Here is a 21,486-nt window from a genome sequence, read left to right as displayed (position 1 = left end):
AGACTCTCAGAACATTCAGGAGAGTTGACATTGATCTATATGCTAGTTATATTTTTTAACATTTCTGCCAATATACTAAAGTAAAGGGTGGGCAAATACATTTAAAGAGGATGAAGAAATGTACGTGGCAGTGGTTTTAAGTGACAAATAGGTTGTAATATTTTAACTGTTTGGTTTTATATCAAACGTGTCATTGTTCTTTTACTCATTGAATGGTCCTGAATATTTCTAACCTACTTCATTTTTCAGAAAGATTTAATGTCCCTGAAAAAATATAAAAGATATTTTGAAATATGCATTGCTATGTTGAAATATCTGAGAAACCTCTTCTGATTTGTAAGAATATGCTCTTCAGATGTTAAATTACTCACGTTGGAGGCATCTGACCCATCCAATTAAAATTTTGGATTGGGGAGAGGAACACAGAATCTTTCCTATTTGCTAGTAAAATACACCCTTGAATTTGTCTCACCACTACTATGGACTCAAATGTCATCTGCACAAGGAGAGAAACTTGCCAATTATTATCTCTACTAATTGTTTATTAAGCACATTTCTTGAAGAGAAAAAAAGAAAAAAAATAAATGAGATGGTAAAATAGTATCATTACTAGGCAGATGGGGTGGTGTGTGTGTGTGTGTGTGTGCGTGTGTGTGTGTGTTCATACACACTTTTATTCTTTAAGATCTTAGTTACTAGAATTAGTAAAGTATATATAAATACACAGAAAGGCCAGAATGACCAATGCTACAAACTACCTGAATTTCTCTTTGTAGAATTAACCACTGAATTTTTTCTATAAAAGAAAAAGGGAGATATTTAGGCTGCACCAGAGGCTGTGATGATAGCTTTTTACACATCAACTAATTTAATCCTGAGCAACTCCTAAATTATAATGTTGAGCTTCCTATTTACTAAGATAATAAGTCCTTCTAATGTTGATGCTTTGAGAAAACAACTGAGTAAAAGAAAGGGCAATGTTTATTGGCCCTAACATGGGCCAAAGAACTACCTACTCTAACAAGCCTACAATACAAGTGTAAGGAGAAGGACTTAAAAACAAACAAAAAAACAAACAAGCAAACAAACAAACAAAGCTGTGGCCCCTGTAGAATCTCTCTCTCCCCTTACCATTTCCTTTAAAGCAAAGGTTGGTAGATAAGGAAAGCCTAGGTTTGAAAAGCTTCCAAGATTTGGTTCTTTGTATTCCTAAAGGTGGACACTAGGGTTTTCACTTTTTTAGTTTGGTATTTTTTTGTATTCATGTTTTGGAAACAATTTAAATGAGTCGTTGTTTATACAAATAGAAGATATTAGGAACAATAAGAAAAATGTAGAGCCATCTTTCTTATGCATATCAATGTAAAAATCCTCAAAGTTAACCACTAGCATCCAGCAGCCCATGAAAAATTAATGCATCATTACCAAGTAAACTTTTTTGGGGGAAATCTAAAAATGGCTCAATTTTAGGCAGCTTTTACCATTATAGACCAAATGTGAACTCAAAAGATCATTGTCCATGGATGCTGAGATAGCTTTATATAGAACTCAACACTCATTTCTCATGGTGTGCTGAATATATTGCATTTGCCCCTCTAGATCATTCTTTACCCTACTCTATGCCCCCAGGAAGCTCTTCTGTATGGACTCCATAAAAAGACTGTTATAACCCCTGGGGTCTAGCTGGGCTCAGTCAATGAAAATGCCTGCCTTCCAGAAGCAGATCACAGAGAGGAGAATGAGGTCAGAATATTTAGTTCCTGTTTCCTCTCTGAAGCATTGCTTCTAGCTATCCCTTAAAAAAAAGTTACTGCTTCCCTCAAGGTGGCTTTGTACATAATTCTCTCCCTCTGAATTCTGGTAAATGCTTCAATCTCCTCCCTTCTATCTTTAGGGTAATCCCAGGTTTAAGGAAATTCCCTGTGAGGTTCCTCAATACTCCAGCCTTACCTTAATAGTCTCCTTGTTAAAACCAAGTTATCTTAATTTCAGTGAGCCATCTGTTTTCCTTCTGTTATGGGTTCAGATGGGGAGCTTTCTTAGCATGTCCAAATATTGTGTTACATTAGTAAATTATATAAATAGAATTATCTGGTTTTTGTCCAAGATTCCCGGCACAGAACTATAAAAACACTTAGAATTTTTCTTTGTTATGCTAATAGGTAGACTCTTGGTAGGCCCCTACATAACTTCAGGATGGGGTCTGGTCCCCAAAAGATCAAGCACATGTTTAGAGAATTGGGGACTTTGAGTCAGCCTGACCACCAGGAAGCAAAGAGGACCTGGAGATTGAGTTCAATCACATGGCCAATGATTTAGTCAATCGTGACTAAATTATAAAACCATAATTAGAAGCTTAGTGGGAAATACTGATGTGCTTAGAAGGTGACATGTCCTTCCTCCATGTGAAGATGGCATGGGAGCTCTGCATCGTTCCCTTCCAGAACTCATTCTATGTGTATCTTTTATATAGTAAAACTGCAATAATTAATTATAGCATTTTCTCGAGTTCTGTGAAAGGATTATGGGAACCCTCAAATTTGTAGTCAGTTTGTTGGAAGTTCAGATTGTCTGATGTCCCCCCAAAACACAGCTGGCATCTGAAAGAAGGGCAGTCTTGAGGCAGATTAAGCCCTAAGCCTGTGGAGTGTGATGTTAACTACAGGTGGTTTAACGTCAGAATTGTATTGCAATATATCCAGTTGGAAATGAAACAGAACAAATGTATCCCAAATCAGGAGACAGCATCATGTTTTAAATGGTGAAACTTCAAACACAGCTTCATTAAAATTGAACTTCCACTATCATATTAGTATTTCTCAGTTTTAGTAATACAATTCGTTAAGACTATGAATTTTCTCAGAGAAGAACATTGGTTTTGGTGAATCTTATAAGTTGATATGTTTCATACTTAATATCTTTTCAAATTCTTTAGTTTGGATTTTAATTTCTTCTTTGGTCCAAGAGTTAATATTTCTCTTTTAATTTTCAGGTTTTTTAATTATTACTTTAAAAATTATTGTAACTACATCATATTTTAAACATAGAGCTTGTTTGGTACCATATCTGCTTCTAGAAATTATTAGGCTTTTCTTTGAAAATTAATATTTAGTTTGCTTTTATGAAATGTTCATAGACACATGAAAATAAGATACGGTTTCTAATTTCCTGATGTTGAAATCATTTTATATTTATCAGATAAAGTTTATTAATTTTGCCATTAGTGCCCTTAAATCCTTAGTAATTTTTTTATTTACTTGATTTATTATGGCCTTTGAGAGCTGAGACATGGTCTCCTATTTAATAGTGTTTCTATTACTTCTCATTGTAGTTACTGGAGTTGTGCATTATGAATATTGACATATTATTTGGTACACAGAAGTTGATTGAAGATTTTTACTGTATTTTGTATTTTTTTATTACTATAAAGCCTTTTTCTGTTTTATGTAACGTTTTGACCTTGATTAAATTTTCTCAATATTAATAGGTACTCCTGAAGTTGATTAGTCTTTTAAAAATATTTCTTTATTCTTTGTTTCTTTGTAATTGCATTGTATTTCTTGGCTCATCTTAGCTTTTTCATTTAACTTTTTTGAATCACTTTGCTTTAGATGTATACTTTGTATACAGCATTTTCTTGTACCTTTGGAATCTAATATGTACTTCTGGGTTTTTTCAAATTTTTTTTTGCATGAGATCTGTGTGGATGTGTGTGTGTGTGTGTGTGTGTGTGTGTGTGTACCTATGTGTCTTTTTATGCTGACAATATATAAGGTTTATGGTCTTTGTTCTTGTAGTTAACTTCATGACTTTTAATTTTATCTTTAGACCCTTCTTTATTGATATATCTGTTTTTTTAATAATTTATTGCTTCCTAAAACAGTAGAAACTAGAACACTTCTGTACTATATTAGTCATCCATTGCCATGATAATGCTGCATAACAAACCACTTTAAAATTGTTTTTTTTTAATTTTTTAAATGTTTATTTATTTTTGATAGAGAGACCAAGCACAAGTAGGGGAGGGGTAGAGAGAGAGAGAGAGAGGGAGATACAAAATCTGAAGTAGGCTCCAGGCTCTGAGCTGTCAGCACAGAACCTGACACAGGGCTTGAACTCACGAACCATGAGATCATGACCTGAGTCAAAGTTGGAGGCTAACCAACTGAGCCACTCGGGCAGCCCCAAAATTCACTGTTTTAAAACATTAAATATGTTAGTGATCTAGGGGAGAGTTTAACTTAACAGTTATTTTGGTTTTGTCTGGACTTATTCATTTGAACAACTGTTCACAGTTTAGCTAGCCTAGGATAGTCTTAGTTGGGATGACTAGGGAAACTCAGCTATGTTTCTTTCACATGTTTCATTTTTCAGCAAGCTAGCCCAAACATATTTTTATGCTGCTAGTAGAGGAACCAAAGAGAGCAAGAAGAAATGCACAAGACTTCTTTCAGTTTAGATTTGGAGTTAATGTGCTGTTACTTCTGCTATATTCTATTGGACAAAGTAAGGTATAGGCTAGTCCAGATTTAAGGAGTGTGAAAATAGTTTCTTTTTAGTGAGACAATAATCAACATCACATGGTAAAGAATATGAACACAGAGAGGACTGAAGAACTAGGCCAATAACTGTAATCAATTTCAGAAGATCTGCCCTAAGAGCCATTTATTCACATTCCTCACACCTGCAAAGTATACTTCTCTTCATCTCAAGTTATGCCACTCTATTTACTCCAAATTCACTTTCAAATCGGTAATTGGCATCCTCTCTACCCCACGCCTGAGTTAATCTCTTCTTATACTACTGTAGACTATAGAGCTAAATGCAACCAGCATTTAACTAGCTAAATGTAATACTTAATATTTTACCTGGTGATCACTTTGCCAAGTACAACAGTTTCATTAGGTACACAAGAGTTACCATGTTACCATGGTACCACAAGAGTCAGTTTTACCAATTGTTTTGCCAGTACAGAATACGGGTTGCCATCTAGAACAGTTTCAGCTTCCTCTAACAGTTTCTTCATCCTTTTCCTAGCCTCTGTCACCAACTTCATCTCACATACTACATATTTTAGATTTTATTATGGCAGCTCCAACTAAAAAGTTTTAGATCTGCATCGCTGGCTAGCTTGAATCCTACCCTGTGTCTATTAATTTCCAACAAAAGCATCAGAAAATTGCTGAGCCAGTGCTGAACCTAAGTGATTTGATACCATTAATTAAAATGTGATGCTCAAAATTGTTTTTTAAATATTAAATTTATCTTTAGCATGATTTTTTTGGGTAAAGATTTATTTTTTAGGGCATTTTTGGTTCAGAAAATGATTCAGGGGGGCACCTGTGTGGCTCAGTCAGTTGAAAACCCGACTTTGGTTCAGGTCACAATCTCATGGTTCATGAGTTCAAGTCCCACACCGGGCTTGCTGCTGCCATCACAGAGCCCTCTTTGGATCCTTTGTTCCCCTCTCTCTGCCCCTCTCCTTCTTGTGTGCATGCTCTCTATCTCTCTCTCTCTCACACACTCTCTCTCTCAAAAATAATTAAACATTAAAAAAAAGAAAAAGATTGAGAGGAAGATGCAGAAATTTCCCATATACCCCTTGCCCCCACTCTTACATAGCATCCTTCATTATCAACATTTACCACTGAATTGGTATATTTGTGACACCTGGTGAACCTATAGTGATAAATGTAATCACCTAAATTCCATAATTTACCTTAGGGTTCACCCTTGCTATTGTGTATTTTGTGAGTTGAGACAAATGATATGTCTATCATTATAGTATCATACATGGTGTTTTCATTGCCCTAAAAATCCTCCATGCTCTGCCTATTCATCCTCTCCCCAACCCCAAACCCTGGAAACCATATATATATATACACATATACATATACATATACGTATATATATATATGTCTGTGTATATATATATATGAGATATATATATATACATATATATCTCATATATATATATATATATATATATATATATATACACACACACACAGACATATATATATATATATTTTTTTTTTACTGTCTCCTAGTTTTGCCTTTCCCAGAATGTCATATAGTTGGAATTGTAAAGTATGTAGCCTTTTCAGATTGGCTTTTTCATTTAGTAGTATTCATTTAAGCCTCCTTCATGTCTTTTCATGACTTGATAGCTCACATATAAACTTAGAATGCGTTTGTTGATGTTCACAAAGTAACTTACTGGAATTCTGATTGGGATTACATTGAATCTATAGACCAAGTTGGGAAGAGTCTTCCTATCCATGAACATGGGATATCTCTTCATTTATTTAGTCCTTCATTGATTTCATTCATTTTGTACTTTTACTCATATAGACCTTATACACATTTTGTTAGATTTATATCTAAGTATTTCACTTTTTTGGTTTTTATATAAATGGTATTTAAAAAATTAATTGGCATGTAGTAGACATACAATATTATATTAGTTTCAGGTATATGACATAGTGATTTGGTATTTACATACAGTACAAAATGCTCACAATGATAAGTGTAATTACCATCTGTCAGTGTGATTGTGTTTTCAATTTCAAATTCCACTTGTTCCTTTCTGGTACCTGGGGAAGTGATTGACTTTAGTATATTAATCCTGTATTCTACAAACTTGCTATAGTTGCTTATTAGTTCCAGGAATGTTTCTGTTAATTATTTCAGACTTTCTACATAGACAATCATGTCACCTGTGAATAAAGCCAGTTTTATTTCCCCTTTCCCACTCTGCCTCTTTTATTTATTTTTCTTATCTTATTGCAGTAGCTAGAACTTCCAGTACAATGTAAAGAAGGAGTCATAAAAGGGGACATCTTTGCTTTGTATCTGATCTTAGTGGGAAAGTTTTGAGTTTCTTATTGGTAAGTTTGTTAATTGTATGTTTTTTATAGATATTCTTTATTAAACTTAGGAATTTCCCCCTCTATTCCTGGTTTTCTGAGAATCTTTAATCATGAATGAGTGTTGGATTTTGCCAAATGCTTTTTCTTCACCTATTGCTATAATCATGTGAGGTGTTTTGTTTTGTTTTGTTTTGTTTTGTTTTGTTTTTTAGCCTATTAATGTACTGGATTACCTTAATGGATTACTGAATGTTAAATGAGCCTTGCATACCTGAGATAAATTCCATGTGGCTCTGGTGTATAATTCTTTTTACACATTGTTGAATCAGATACACTAATATTTTGTTGAGGATTTTATGAGAGATACTGATCTGTACTTTACTTTTCTCATAGAGTCATTATCTGGTTTTGGTAGTACAGTAATGCTGGCCTTATAGAATGAGTTAGGGAGTATAACCTCTGCTTCTATCCTTTGAAGGAGATTATAGAAAATTGGTATACTTTCTTTTTTAAAAGTTTAATAAAATTCACTATTGAACCCTTCTGGACCTGGTGTTTTCTGTTTAGGGAGATTATTAATTATTGATTAAATTTCTTTAATAGATATAGACCTATCAGATTGTCTATTTTTTGTGTAAGTTTTGGAAGATTGTGCTTTTCAAGGAGTTGGTACATTTCATCTAAGTAACCAAATTTGTGGGCACAGAGTTACTCATACTATTTTATTATTTTTTTAGTGTCCATAGGATCTGTACTGATGTCAGCTCTTTCATCTCATATTAGTAATCTGTGGTTCTTTTTTTCTAGCTAGCCTGGATAATGTTTTGTCAATTTTATTGATATTTTCAAAGAACTACCTTTTAATTTCATTGATTTTTTTCTACTCATTTCCTGTTTTCAATTTTATTGATTTCTGCTCTAATTATTGTTTTTTCTCTTCACTTAGTTTGAATTTAATTTGCTCATATTTTTCTAGTTTCTTAAAGTGTTCAATATTGGTTTTAAAGCATCTAAGCTTCTGATGCAGAGATAGACAGAAGTCCATATCTTAATTATATGAAGTCTGAGGACTGGGACAGAAATGATGAATGAAGTAGTGAGAATGCTTAAACTTTTGGTTTTAGGAATTTGGCACTACCTTCACTTGTTCAATTCAGACAGACATTTTAGATAAAGGGAAATCAGATCTCTTCTAAGTACTGTCCCTGAGGGAAGATTCCTGGTATTTAGCTTGTTTTTGCCTGGAGGTTGCTCCTATGCAATTATGGCAGTTGGTGGTGTAAGCTATCTGACCTGCTGAGGACTGCTGCTGAGTGTTTTATGTAATCAAAAGAGACTCAACAGGATTGAGAAGAGCAAACTGATTTTGTAATTTTGTTGAATATTTCAAACCTTTTAAGTTGTGTGACTGTTTGACAATTGTCAGAATAATTGTTACTTTGCTAATTTGTTAAAAAATTTTAAATTTATTGTATATTTGTGTAAATATTTTATATTGATTGCTTTGTTTTTGTTAATACTATAAATAGCCTCTGAAAAACCTGAAGAAAGAAGATTGAATCTGTAGTAGATATGTCAAGCAGTTAGACACATTTAGTAATGAAGCATTGAGATGGATAGCTAGTCAAGATAATGCAGTAAATAAAGACCATGAATGGTCTTTTTAGTGTGTAAATTCGTACACCATAAATTATTATCTGTATAGCATTAAATAAACTTTCTATACCTCAGATTCTTCATCTTTAAAAAAACGTTACAATACGGTATAAACTTTTTTGTGGGGTGAAATGAAATGTTTATAAAATCGAAAGCACTGAGCTAGCTCCATAGCAAATGCTCAAGAGATGTTAGCTTCTTCCCTTCCCTCAATTTCCTACATTTACTCTGAGATCTGAGTTTTATTTATAAAGATTACTCTTTACTGACATGCTTCCCGTATAATTAGGTTCCTTTATATATAAAGTCTCAATTATGGAAAATTATTTTTATTATGTTTAGCCTATATGAGAAACTAAGAAGTAATTTTCTTGAAGTAAATATGGGTAGAAATAAATGTATTTTTAAAATTCCCTTACTGTAAGTCAAATTTATTCTCAAAAAACTATTAGTGTTATTTTTCAATATGAGAAATACTTACAGGATTTCTACATTTATGGAATGAACAAATTGTTACAAATTCACTCAGATATAATGCTTCTCAAATTATAGAATTTAGGCTTTTTTGTGGTTGTCATCAGTGTCAAGTCTCTCTTTTTTGCTACTAGCAAAATGGGCTATGTTATTGTACCTGAAGATGTATAGTTATAACCTAGCAACTGCTGGCAATGCAAACAGTGGTGAATACTTCTCAAGAATCATATTTTCCAGGTTAGATATGCTAATTACCAAGGTCAGTCTTTGGCAAAAAGGCAAAAACTGTCTCAGTTAGTTTATTCATGGTTATTTTTGCACTTTATTTTTGGTATCAAATCCTCCTGTTTTTTTCTACCAGCTTCATTTTGCTTTATTCTTAACTTTCATTGTGAGGTAAACATGTTAATTCTAAACTATAAATCAACAAATGCATACAAAGAGATATTAATTTCTTTCCTATATAAACATTTTTTTTGGCAAAATATAACTTTGTTATTTTGGCCATGTAGGCCAAATATGGCATTGTTCTTTCTTCTAAAATGGAAATAGAGGCACATATGCTCTACAGCAAATTTTCATACTGAGTTCAATGAAATCAACTGCTTTACATTTCTGTTTAATACTTTGGAATTTCAAAACAGCTTATGTGTTTTATCTCCTTAATAACTGTGCAAGACAGACAAGGTAAGTAGCCCTGTTGCTATTGTATGGATAAAGAAATAGCATATCAAAGATTCTAAATGATATATCCAGAATCTAGTAGTTGGAGGGTGGACTGAAAATCCAATCTTGGTATTCTGCTAACCCACCATGCCTCTCTCAAATAAACATAATATAACTGATTATGGCAGATAAGTTTGGAATATGTGGTAATTTGTATAATTCTGACATGTCAAATCATAATACTGTTTGCTTTTTCTACCAACAATTTTAGTGAATTGTGTGAGAAGTGAGCTTATAATTTTACCTTTTGCTATCACATAGTTGTTGATTGATAACTACTAACTTATAGTCAGGTACTCTGCTTAGAATTATTTATCTGATGAGTGGATTCGTCCTTGTCCATGGTGACCAGTGCCAGGCAGTATGCAAGATGACTAGATATGAATGCATCAGGATTCTGTAATTGGAATCTGTTCTAAACAAATAAACAGACAAAAATTGAAGGAAACAAAATTGAAATATTCCCTGCTCTATTTTATGAATACTTTTTAATGTTTATTTATTTTTGAGAGACAGAGTGCAAGCAGGGAAGAGGCAGTGGGAGAGAGAGAGGGAGAGAGAGAGAGACAGAGAGAGAGAGAGAGAGAGAGAGAGAGAGAGAGAATATGAATCCCAAGCAGACTCCGAGGTGTTAGAGCAGAGCCCAAAGCAGGGCTTCATCTCACAAACTGTGAGATCATGACTTACACCAATATCCAGAGTTGGATACCTAACTGAGCCACCCAGGTGCCCCTGTTCCCTGCCTTATTGATAAAGTATTCTAGTCCCAAGAATCTAAGGCAGAATCTAGAAGAAATATTTCTTTCAAATAAAAGCATGTTGATCTAAGTCATTTCTTGTCAAACTTTTGTGGTACAGGTAATCAGCAAAAAAAGGAATTACAATTCAATGAACAACTGCATGTGCATGTTCATTTACATGACCAGCTTTTTCAAGCCTGTCAAATCTACAAAATCTATATTATTGCCCGATTTTACAGATGAGAAAATTGAGGCTCCCAGAGACTAATTGCCAACTGCCAATAATGATAGAACTCAAATTTGAAGAAAGTACTCCCAAACAAAAGTTCATACTTTTTCTACTCTCCCACTAATCCTCTCTCAAAAAACAAAGGTCTACAATTTTTGTAATCTCAAAATATTTGTATTTGTACAAATTTTATTCTAAACAGATAGTCAATTCTTACATAAATAAGGCAATATTTTTATTTGCCTGAGTAACCTAAAGAGTTTAAGAAAATAGGGAGACAGACTGTAGAATTAAAATATGTTCAGTAAATTAAACTGTTGAGACTATACTAAAATAAAAAGCTTTTGCATAGTGAAGGACATCATTAACAAAATAAAAAATGCAACCTACTGAATGGGAGAAAATATTTGCAATGATATACAGGTTAATTTCTAAAGTATATAAAGAATTTATACAACTCAACACCAAAACACAAATAATCCAATTTAAAAATGGGCAGAGGACTTGTATAGATATTTTCCAAAGAAGACATACACATGGCCAACAGACACATGAAAAAGGTGCTCAATATCACTAGTCATTAGAGAAATGCAAATCAAAACCACAAGATATCACTTTATACCTACCAAAATGGCTCAAATCAGAAACATTTTAAGAAACAAGAAGTGTTGGTGAGGATGTAGACAAAAGGAACCCTCATGTACTATTGATGGGAATGCAAACTGGTACAGCCACTGTGGAAAATAGTATGGAGGTTCTTCAAAAAATTAAAAATAGAATTACCACATGATCCAGTAATTCCACTACTATTTACCCAAAGAAAACAAAAATACTAATTCCAAAAGATATATGCATTCCCATGTTTATTGCAGCATTATTTTTACAATAGCTAAGATATGGAAGGAGCCCAAGTATCCAACAGATGAATGGATAAAGAAGATGTGAGATTACACACACACACACACACACACACACACACACACACACTGAAATATTATTCAGCCATAAAAAAGAATGAGATCTTGCCATTTGCAACAATGGCCAGGACTAAGTGAAATAAGTCAGTCAGAGAAAGACAAATACCATATGATTTCACTCATATGTGGAACTGAAGAAATAAAATAAATGAACAAAGAAAAAGAGCGACAAAAAACCAAACTCTTAAATACAGAGAACTGGTGCTTGCCAGAGGGGAGGCTGGTGGGGGGAAGGGTGAAATAGATAAAGGAGATTAAGAGTGCGTTTACCTTGTTTTAAAGTTATCTTTAAGCTTTTATTAATTTATTTTGAGAAGTGGGGGAGAGAGGGAGGGAGGGAGAGAGAGAGAGTGAGAGAAAATCCCAAGCGGGCTCCATGCTGTCAGCATAGGGCCTGACATGGGGGTCCACCTCTCGAACTGTGAGATCATGACCTGGGCCGAAATCAAGAGTCAGGTGCTTAACTGACTGAGCCACCCTGGTACCCCTAGAGTGCAATTATCTTGATGACAACTGAGGCATGTATAGAGTTGTTGAATCATTATACTGTACACCTGAAGCTAATATAACACTGTATATTAATTACATTTGGATAAAAAATATTTTCATTAAACTGTTTTTTATAATATTGGACTATATTAAATAATTATACATAATTTAAACCCCATGCTTAATATAAGTTTGATTTGGAGGTAAGGCATGCCTCTGATATGCTGCAGTAGTTGTCCCTGCAGTATAAAAAATTATTTTGTACAGAAGAGGAAGCTTAGCATGGTTAGTGAAAATTTGCCAGCATAAAACTTTAGAAAGCACTGACCTGTGTGACTACATGTGAAATAGATTTACTATTCAAAAGATTTGTGTGTCCTACTTACAAAGTTAAACTTTAATTACCACAACTCATGATAAAAAGGCTCCTTAATACTATATTTTTAAAAACTACATAGATTTATTTTCCCAAAAAAAAAAATCTTTATGATTAATTGCATGCAACACCCCTAAGAGATCCTCAGTACTTTGCTTTAGCAAAGTTTCTGTTAAAAAATATATATGTAATAACTCATTAAGGATTCATTTTGATTACTGTTTTTGCATTTTAAATACTGTTTGGCAAATTCTATTTTTGACAGCAGTGAAATGATTTAGTTTGGAGTGGGCTCTTGGTCATGCTGAAGGACTGTAATAAATCAGTTCCATGAAAAAAAAATTTGTGTGTACGTCACTATATTAGCTCTAGGCCATTCAAAGGCAGCTAAGCCTTTGTTTTACCTCAAAAAAGAATGTTTAATTCATTAGAACAGGTAGAAAAAAAACATGTTTATGCTTCTTCTTGGTATTTTACTTGAAGATTAATCTTTGTTCACCACTGGATCTGTACAAAATAAATTTATTTGAAAGGAATTAACTGTCACGCAGTGTGTGGGTCTTAGTTTTCTTAAAGTGAATAGGAAATGGCTGGGGCCTAAACAATATTTCAGTTTGAGGGTAATGTGTTTTCTGGTTTCTACCCTGTCAGATTCTCACCCTGGTCTCCAGGGAGGCAAGAAGAGATTGCCTATTTGACATATTTTGCCTAAAGCAAGTCCTGAAACTAGGATTTATATTATTCATTTGACTGAGTGCTGATTTCCATAGATTTGCCATGGGTGAGAATACAATCCATTTTATTAAAAAACTTAACACCTTTCTTGTATAAATGATATTGTATTTTGTACAAAATAATGAGGGGAGAAAAGAATTGGGGGATGTTTAAAACAATTTTTTTTTATGTTAAACTAAGTAAAATCAGACTTTTAAATACTTCTAATTTTTAAAACTTATTTATTTTAAAAGGTATAGGAAAATTTAGGAGTCTGAACTTCTTTTTTTGCCACAGATTAAAAAAAAACACATACAGAGAAAACTAAATTAGAAAACCTGAGGTCTTCCCTTTTTTCAATATCTGCATAACAACAGTAAAATATAAACTTAGTCTGATAAAATAAATGATATATGACTTATCTCTTCAGCCCCCAATGTTAGTTTTTACTGATAAAAATTGTCTTAAGTTGCTGACTGATCTTGTAGAGATGCATTATCCATGGACTCAGTTAATAAAGATTAATGATGATATTAAAATTTTCAGAGATTAATAAAAGTTCATAATCATATTTTGCTATATGGAGAAGCTTTTTTAGTAAAAGGTGAAAGATTTATGCGATTTGAAGAGAAACCAGAGCATGGAGAAGCTTTTTTAAAATAGGGAATAACCCATAATTATATTCCAACATAAAATTATATTATTTATATATAATTATATTCCAAACATAAAATTTTTATTGTAGTTTTTGTTTTTCAAATACAGGGATAAAACAGAAAAGTTCTATGAGAGCAGGAAAAAGTTCCCACTCTATAATTAGGTGAAAAAGACAAAATAAGTACCCCAAAACATGATCTATCTGTGGTATAGAGGAGAATTAACTTCACACCATTCATTTTCTAAGGCCTAATCACTATTTAAAATTTTTCTGTTGAATGATTATAACTCGAATTAGTCTTTACAATGAGAAAAATCCCTGTCATAATCTCTCCAAACACCTCCCAAACTAGTGTCTTGACCTGAATTCCCCATATCTATAAATAGTATTAACAGATGAACCAGGCTTCATATACTAGAATATCTCTTATAGCGATTCTTTTGTTTTATCTCTATTTTCCATAAAATGACAATTTATAAATATTACACATTCATAATTCCTTCTTAATCCACCTTGTTTTTCCCTAGTACCATTGCCATTGCCCATAAGAAGCAGGTAAGTTAATTCATATTTTACTAATTCATATTTTACTAATATTTACTTTGAAAATTTAAATATCTCACTTTCACCATGCCAGACACCTAAGTATCAACTCAGTCAGAGTTTAAGAATTAGACCTTTACTGGGGTGCATGGGTGGCTCAGTCAGTTAAGCATCTAACTCTTGATTTTGGCTCAGGTCTTGATCTCACATGAGATCAAACCCTGAGTCAGGCTCTGTGCTACAGCGTGGAACCTGCTTAGGATTCTCTCTCTCTCACTCTCTCTCCCCACTTGCACATACACTCTCTCTTTCAAAATAAATAAATAAACTTAAAAAAAAGAATTAAACTTTTCCTGCTGTAGAGCAAAAATAGTTATTTGCTATATTGGTTTCAATGGACTATCAGAGTCCGTTGAGAAATAATTTGTGGAAAAGAATTTTGCATAGCACTTAGAAGGGAGAAAAAAAGGGTCTGAAGAAGCAAGAAGGAAGGAAAAATATTTGAGTGAAGAAGTCATGTCATGGCCTAAAAAGGAGATTAGAGGATGAGGGAAGAGAAAGAAAAGACTCAGGATTTTCAAGAAAGGAAAGGACCCATATTTCCCTGTTGAGTAGACTTGGAAGAGGACGACTGTGAGGGGGACTGCTGACCTGTCCAGGTAAAAGATCTGGCTTCACCCACTGAGCCTTTCTTTACCTTATCCAGGTTTTATGCTAGTATTTTTTACTGGATAGGGTTCTCCCTTCATCTAGCCACTGGGTAACTATATAGTAGGAGTAGTGCTACTCTGCGTTACTGGATTTTGTTTGGTCTTCATCTCATAACACCCAGAACACAAGAAAGGGCTGAGTTTCCTGCCCAGTGTCTAATTTCCATATATGTGTGGGGAGTAAGTGAAATTAATCAACTCCAGAGACACTCAGAGCTCAACAGTGTTTAATGATACATTGAGGTATTTGTGGTTCTTAGAGATAGCTTTGTTCATCTCTGATTTGTTATCTCTTTCTTTTCCGATTGTTTAAAGGATAAATTTATTTAAAAAACCAAATCTTGGGGCCACCTGGGTAACTTGGTCAGTTAAGGGTCCAACTCTTGGTTTGGTTTAGGTCATAATCTCATGGTTTGTGAGTTTGAGACCTGCTCTGTGCCGAGAGCATGGAACCTGATTGGGATTGTCTCTCTCACTCTCTCTTTGCCTCCTTCCTGCTCGCATGTTCTCTCTCTCTCAAGATAAATAAATAAAAACTTAAAACAAATGTCAAATCTTGACTTTCATAAAAACCATAAAGTGAACACATGTCAAAGATTTAACTCATGAATTTAGGATGTACTCAGATGTTACAACCAGCTCAAAAGATGATTCAGAGAGCATAGACATTTAGGCATTATGATGATTTTATACATTATAGTAAAATTGACTCTCTTCTACAGGGATAGGGGAAATGGGGTTAGGGAGGAGAAATAAAATTTCCCTCCATCAGATAGAATTTATTTACATGCTAACAGGCAAGAGTTATTTGCAGTACTAACAATTATCTCTAACTTGTAAAATACTTCGACATACCATGAAAAATGCCAATCTCTTAGCTTTAGAAGCTGGAAGGATGAATGTTCTTTAGACCAGAGGTTGGCAAATTTTTCTGTGAAGGACCAGATATTAGACTTTATGGGCCACACACACTCTTTGTCACTTATTCATCCCAGTTTTGCTTTTTGTTTCATGTTATAACCCTTTACAAATATAAAAATATTCATAACCCAAAGTCTTTCACATTTTTTTTTCTGATAGCAGCTGGACCCATCCTTCATTTTATTGCAAAATAATTCTTTTAAGATACTAATTTGGTCTTTTTTTTAAGTTTATTTATTTATTTTGAGAGACAGAGTGTGAAGGGAAGGGCAGAGAAAGAGGGAGAAGAAGAATCCCAAGCAGGCTCTGCACTGTCAGCATAAAGCCTGATTCAGGGCTTGATCTCATGAAACATGGGTTCATGACCTGAGTGGAAACTGACTCAGAAGCTTAACTGCCTGAGTCACCTAGGCACCCTAATATGAATTTGGTCTTAATTAGAAGCTCCTCCTTCTCAAACAATTTCAATAGGTCCTTGAAAAATTAATTAAGTGCAAAATTCCCAGGCCTGGTTTCAGGACTCCAATCACACATTTGACTGCTGCAGATTATTGCCTCAGATCTTTCCATGTATGAACCACTCATTCTTACTTAAATATGCCCCATTTTCTCACTTCTGTGTATTTTCTAATGTTTGAACTATTACACAAAATTCTTCCCCTTTTGAAATCCTAGCCTTCCTTACAAGGCCTATTTCAAAACCTCTGCTCAATAATGTCCTCTTCAACCTTTATCCAGGGAGAGTATTTTTCTTTGAGCCTTCCTAACATTAGCATCATTATTTATATCTTTCACATTAATCATCCTAATATTGATTCATTTTTACCTATATTATATCCTGTCTCTATCTGTGCTTCTATAACAAAACTACTGTGGAATAGGTGGCTTATAAATAACACAATGTTTTTTCTTACAGTTCTGAAGGATGAACAGCCCATGATCAAGGCACCAGGCAGGTTTGGTGTCTGGTAAGGTGCCACTTCCTGGTTCACAGACAGCTGATTTTTCATTAAAATGTCACATAGTGGAAGGGGCAAAGGAGCTCTCTGTGGTCTTTTTTATAAGGGTACCAATTGCATTATGAGGGCTCTACCATTATGACCTCACCACCTCCCAAAGGACTACCTCCAAATACTATCATACTGGGGATTAGATTTCAACATACACATTTTAGAGGTATACAAACATTCAGTCTATAATAGTTCCCATTCAATATTAAATTTTTTTCTTATTTACCTAATCTAGGCCTTTCAAAGATCAGGTGCTCAATAAACTCTTGCTGCATTCCATCACTTGTTTCTTTTGTTCTTGACTAATTTTTAATTTGCTGGGATGAGACTTTTTGTTGACTTACTGAAATAACTTAACAGTGTTTATTTTGTTTATACCATTAGCCAGTCTGATATCTATGGGAAATCACTTACCATTCTTGTTTTAGTTATCAATTGCTGCATATCAAATTTCCCTAAAACTTATTACCTTAGAAGTAAAAGCACATTTTTGATTTAAATGGTTTCCATGCATGAAACATCTGTGTAACTTAGCTGGGTTCTTTGGCTCACAGTCCCTCACAGTACTTTAATCAAGATGATTCTAGAGCTGAGTTACCTCAAAATTCTTTATGGGGAAAGATCCCCTATAAAGTTTACTCACATTCTTTTGGCAGGATTCAGGTTCCCATGGGTTGTTGGACTGGGGCCTCAGTTTCTCACTGGCTGTTGGTCAGTGGCATTCTTTCATTCCTTGTAGCTTCTCCATAGGTCAGCTCACAATATGGTGGCTGCTTCATTAGAGTGAGCCAATAAGAAGAGCCAGAGGAAGAAAGAGAGTGAGAGAGAAAGAAAGAAGTCAAGTCTTTTATAACCCAATCTCACAAGTGACATTCCATTCTTCTATTGTATGCTATTTTTAGAGGCACTTCTCTAGCTCTAGCCTATACTCAAAAGGAGAAAATTACCCAAGGGCATGAATATCATTGGAGGCCATCTGGAGTCAGCCTGCTACAATTCTCTCAACTTCAGTTTTCAAACCATTCAGATGATGGTAATAATGTTGAATCTACCAACTTCAGAGAATTACAAGATTAAAATGCTATTATAAATTAAAAATACAGTGGAATGTTAACAGTGGTCTCTAAATGTAAGGAGACCACGGGAAACCTGTCAAATAAAGATGAAATTTTCAGATCGATCATATTTATGGAAAAGTTCAAAATTAATCTTCAGCAAAAATTACTGTTAACTGAAAATGATTCAGTCTGATTTTCCCCTCTATTATCTAAGCATCCAGCTTTTGGGAGTCAATACTTTCTTCTCTTGTCTCATTATAGCCTCGCACATTTAAAACAGACATACTTGCATTTTAAAAGAGCCTTCAGAAAGAGAAAGGAATCTTTTGATAAAGGAAAGGTCTTAGGCATCCATGAAGGTCTCTAATTTTGGAAGATCTCTTTCCTAGAATTCTTGAAAGTGAATGTTTACTCTTCTCAGAGCCCTGAGAAGTTATCTTTAAAATGTCTGCTTAACCTGGTTTAATCACCATTGTTTCCATTCTTACCGCTGCAAAAATTATTGCAACTGCAGTATATCATTGTTCCAGTAGATGGCAAAAGCATACTATACACCAGACTGAAGTAAGTTTGAAAACATGCATATTGAAGGCATGAACAAATGGTCTCAGCCTGCTTTAAAAATCTGCCTTTGTTGTGTTTGGGACACCATGAATGTAAAGGGAATTGTAGCATTCCATCATTGACATCTCTGATTCAGACAGGTTTTGCTGATATTCTACAGAATTAAAAAATATATATATAGTTCATAGAAATGAGTGATCTCATGCAGAATTAAGTTATGCCTGTGTGTTAATCTCGTAGTCAACTCAGTCAGGCTTTTTTTTTTTTTTTCTTTTTGGTTTTATTTTAATAAAACAGAGTGGATATAATATGGAAATTATTTTAATTAAAAGAAAGGCATATGGCACTTTGTAATTATAAACCATGAAGATCAGTTGTTTAGATAGTGGTGTTCTGCAATGGGAGTTGAAAGACACAGAAAGACATAAGACATTTATATTCAATTGCCATTTTTCAGTTATACGATAACAGCATTTCCCAAAGAATGTACATATTATTGCACATATTGTAATTTAGAAAGCATATATGCTTAACGATTTCGTTGCTATTCTTGCCTATTTATGTTCTTGCTAATTTGACAATACTGTAATTTAAACCAAGAATATTCTGCAGTGATGTGATTGTAACTGCTCAGAAATAAGGATGGTGACATTTATATTCATGCAACATCAACATAAATTAGGCAAAATTCAGCTTTTTTTTCCTGGCATTGATGCTATCTAGAAAGGATATACACAACCAAATTTCAGTGAGGTAAAACTTAATTTTCTTTTTGTTTTCATTATATAAAGTTAAATGTATTTCCACTAAAAAAAATTTCCTATAATACATGTTGAAATAATGCCCATTGCTCCATTGCTTTATTTGTCCTTGTGGCCTCAGCAGGACACTATGTCCAGCTCTTCCTGTGAGGCACCCTCCACTTGGTAGGGGGCTGTGCTTAGGGAAAAGCCACATCTAGCCAGAATAGATATGACGAAGCTTGCTAGTGAGGCTTTGCAGTGGGCAGATGGGCAGGATTTTAGTTGGAGCTAGCTCAGGTTGTCAAATCTGAGAGCTGACTCCCATAAGGGGAAATGAATACTGGGGTTCATTGCTGGAAAATTAGAGCAAGACTGGATGAGCTGAGAGATTGATTTGGGCAGTTCAGGAATTAGTTTTTGAATAGAGGCTGTATGCCTGGCTACTTTTTCAGTGTGGTGTTTTAGAAGACTTTCTGTTTAAAGGTGCTAACTAAAAAGAGCATTACATTGATGCCTTTAGGGATTGTCAATCTACAAAGTCCTCTATGACTGTTTCTTGAATTTTGCTGATAACTGAGACCCAATTAGATGGTAAATGGATTTGGATTACTTTTTATTTAATACATTATCTTACATATGCTTATAGTAAAGCTTTGCTGGCTTTTTCTATCCACTGTAGACATCTTTCAGGACAACCCATTTCACTGGGCATTTCATTATCTTAAAGTGCTTGGTTTTGAAATAACGTTAGAGAATTTATTGTCTGCTCTTCTACATCAGTTAAAACAAATCTATTTTAGCACTAGTCCTTGTAGTACCTCATTGTTCCCCTTTCTTTCTTCAGAAGAAATGCTGATTTCCCTTTATAGATTTTAAACTATAATTTTTTATTTATCCAGGTTTTAATTACACTGAGATTCTAAAGTATCCATGAAAATAATTTTATCAAGGTTTTCTTAATAACATAAAGTATGAATATCCATCCATTTCTTTTTTATATGCATATTTGCTTTTATTTTAAACACTCTCTTAAGTCAATTTCATAAACGCATAATTGTATATCATAACACAAATGGATCTAATATTATCTTGAGAATTAGAATCCTGAAAAATTCAACAAAAGAAAAAATCAGGTTTGAAGCCCTGATGACCTGGTAGTGAAAATGGTATTAGAGAACTTACCTGTATAACTTTCACATCTGACATTATTAGAAAAGAGACCTCTATCATTGATTTACCAAATTTGATATAGAAGAAAGTGTTAAGGTCTCTATCCATGTCAATTTCAATGAAATATTTATAATTTGTTTCCTTTGTTGAAGACAGCATTCAGGCAGAGAAGCTCTTTGATGCTTGTTTCTGTGTCTTGGCCTCAATCTAACTGTGAATAGTTTTTGATCTTGTTTTTTAGAGCTGCTGACAACAGGGTTCTGATACTGGTTTTTCCTCCATGCCCTTTTGTCCCTTTTTTCCCCAATTTTTCTAGTAATGCAATCGCTTGGACATTTGACTTTTAAAAAGCTTCGGGTGGCCTTTTTTTTTTTTTTTAACTTACTAACATATTTTCCATTTTTTCCCCAATTCCCAGGGCTTTATGGTCTTGGCTCGGCTCTATGCCAAAATATATGCTGTAACCCATCTTATGTTTACTTAGCTTCCTCCTATCTCAGAAATACAAATACCACCAACATGTAATTCCAAAATACGGCATTATAGTCTTTTACCTTCATTTGTTTCTAAAGAATTTATTGAAAATAATTTCTCTGCTACTCCTTGTAGCTTCTTTTTCAATTTCCGAATGCTAAACTCCTCTTTCTTTATATATTTTAACAGAATTTTATTCAATAATTTTACAAATATTTACTGAATATCTACACTGTGAAAATAGCAGTAAACAGAGCTGATAAAACCCATATCCTCATCAAACTTCTAAGGTAAAAGAGAAGACAGACATTAAAGACATAGTGAAAAGTAAGCTGAGATGTCTATGATAGCAGGACCCAGTTTCAAGGAAGGACCAGGGGAG

The 21,486-nt window shown here is 33.9% G+C and overlaps 1 long non-coding RNA gene across 2 annotated transcripts in view; it reads right to left on the bottom strand.

Moving 5' to 3' along the window:
• Nucleotides 1-17,139, bottom strand: part of LOC122214149 — a 34,464-nt gene extending 17,325 nt beyond the window's left edge. For both annotated transcript variants that reach the window (XR_006199762.1, XR_006199760.1), the window contains exons 1-2: nt 17,000-17,139; nt 9,973-10,143 (exon numbers count right to left, since the gene is read on the bottom strand). This is a non-coding gene — a long non-coding RNA (uncharacterized LOC122214149). The remainder of the gene's footprint in view (nt 1-9,972; nt 10,144-16,999) is intronic.
• Nucleotides 17,140-21,486: the final 4,347 nt, after the last annotated feature.

The sequence above is a fragment of the Panthera leo genome, chromosome A1 (genome assembly GCF_018350215.1).
Source record: "Panthera leo isolate Ple1 chromosome A1, P.leo_Ple1_pat1.1, whole genome shotgun sequence".
Lineage (NCBI taxonomy): Eukaryota > Metazoa > Chordata > Mammalia > Carnivora > Felidae > Panthera > Panthera leo.
This window is presented reverse-complemented; position numbering and strand designations above follow the sequence as displayed.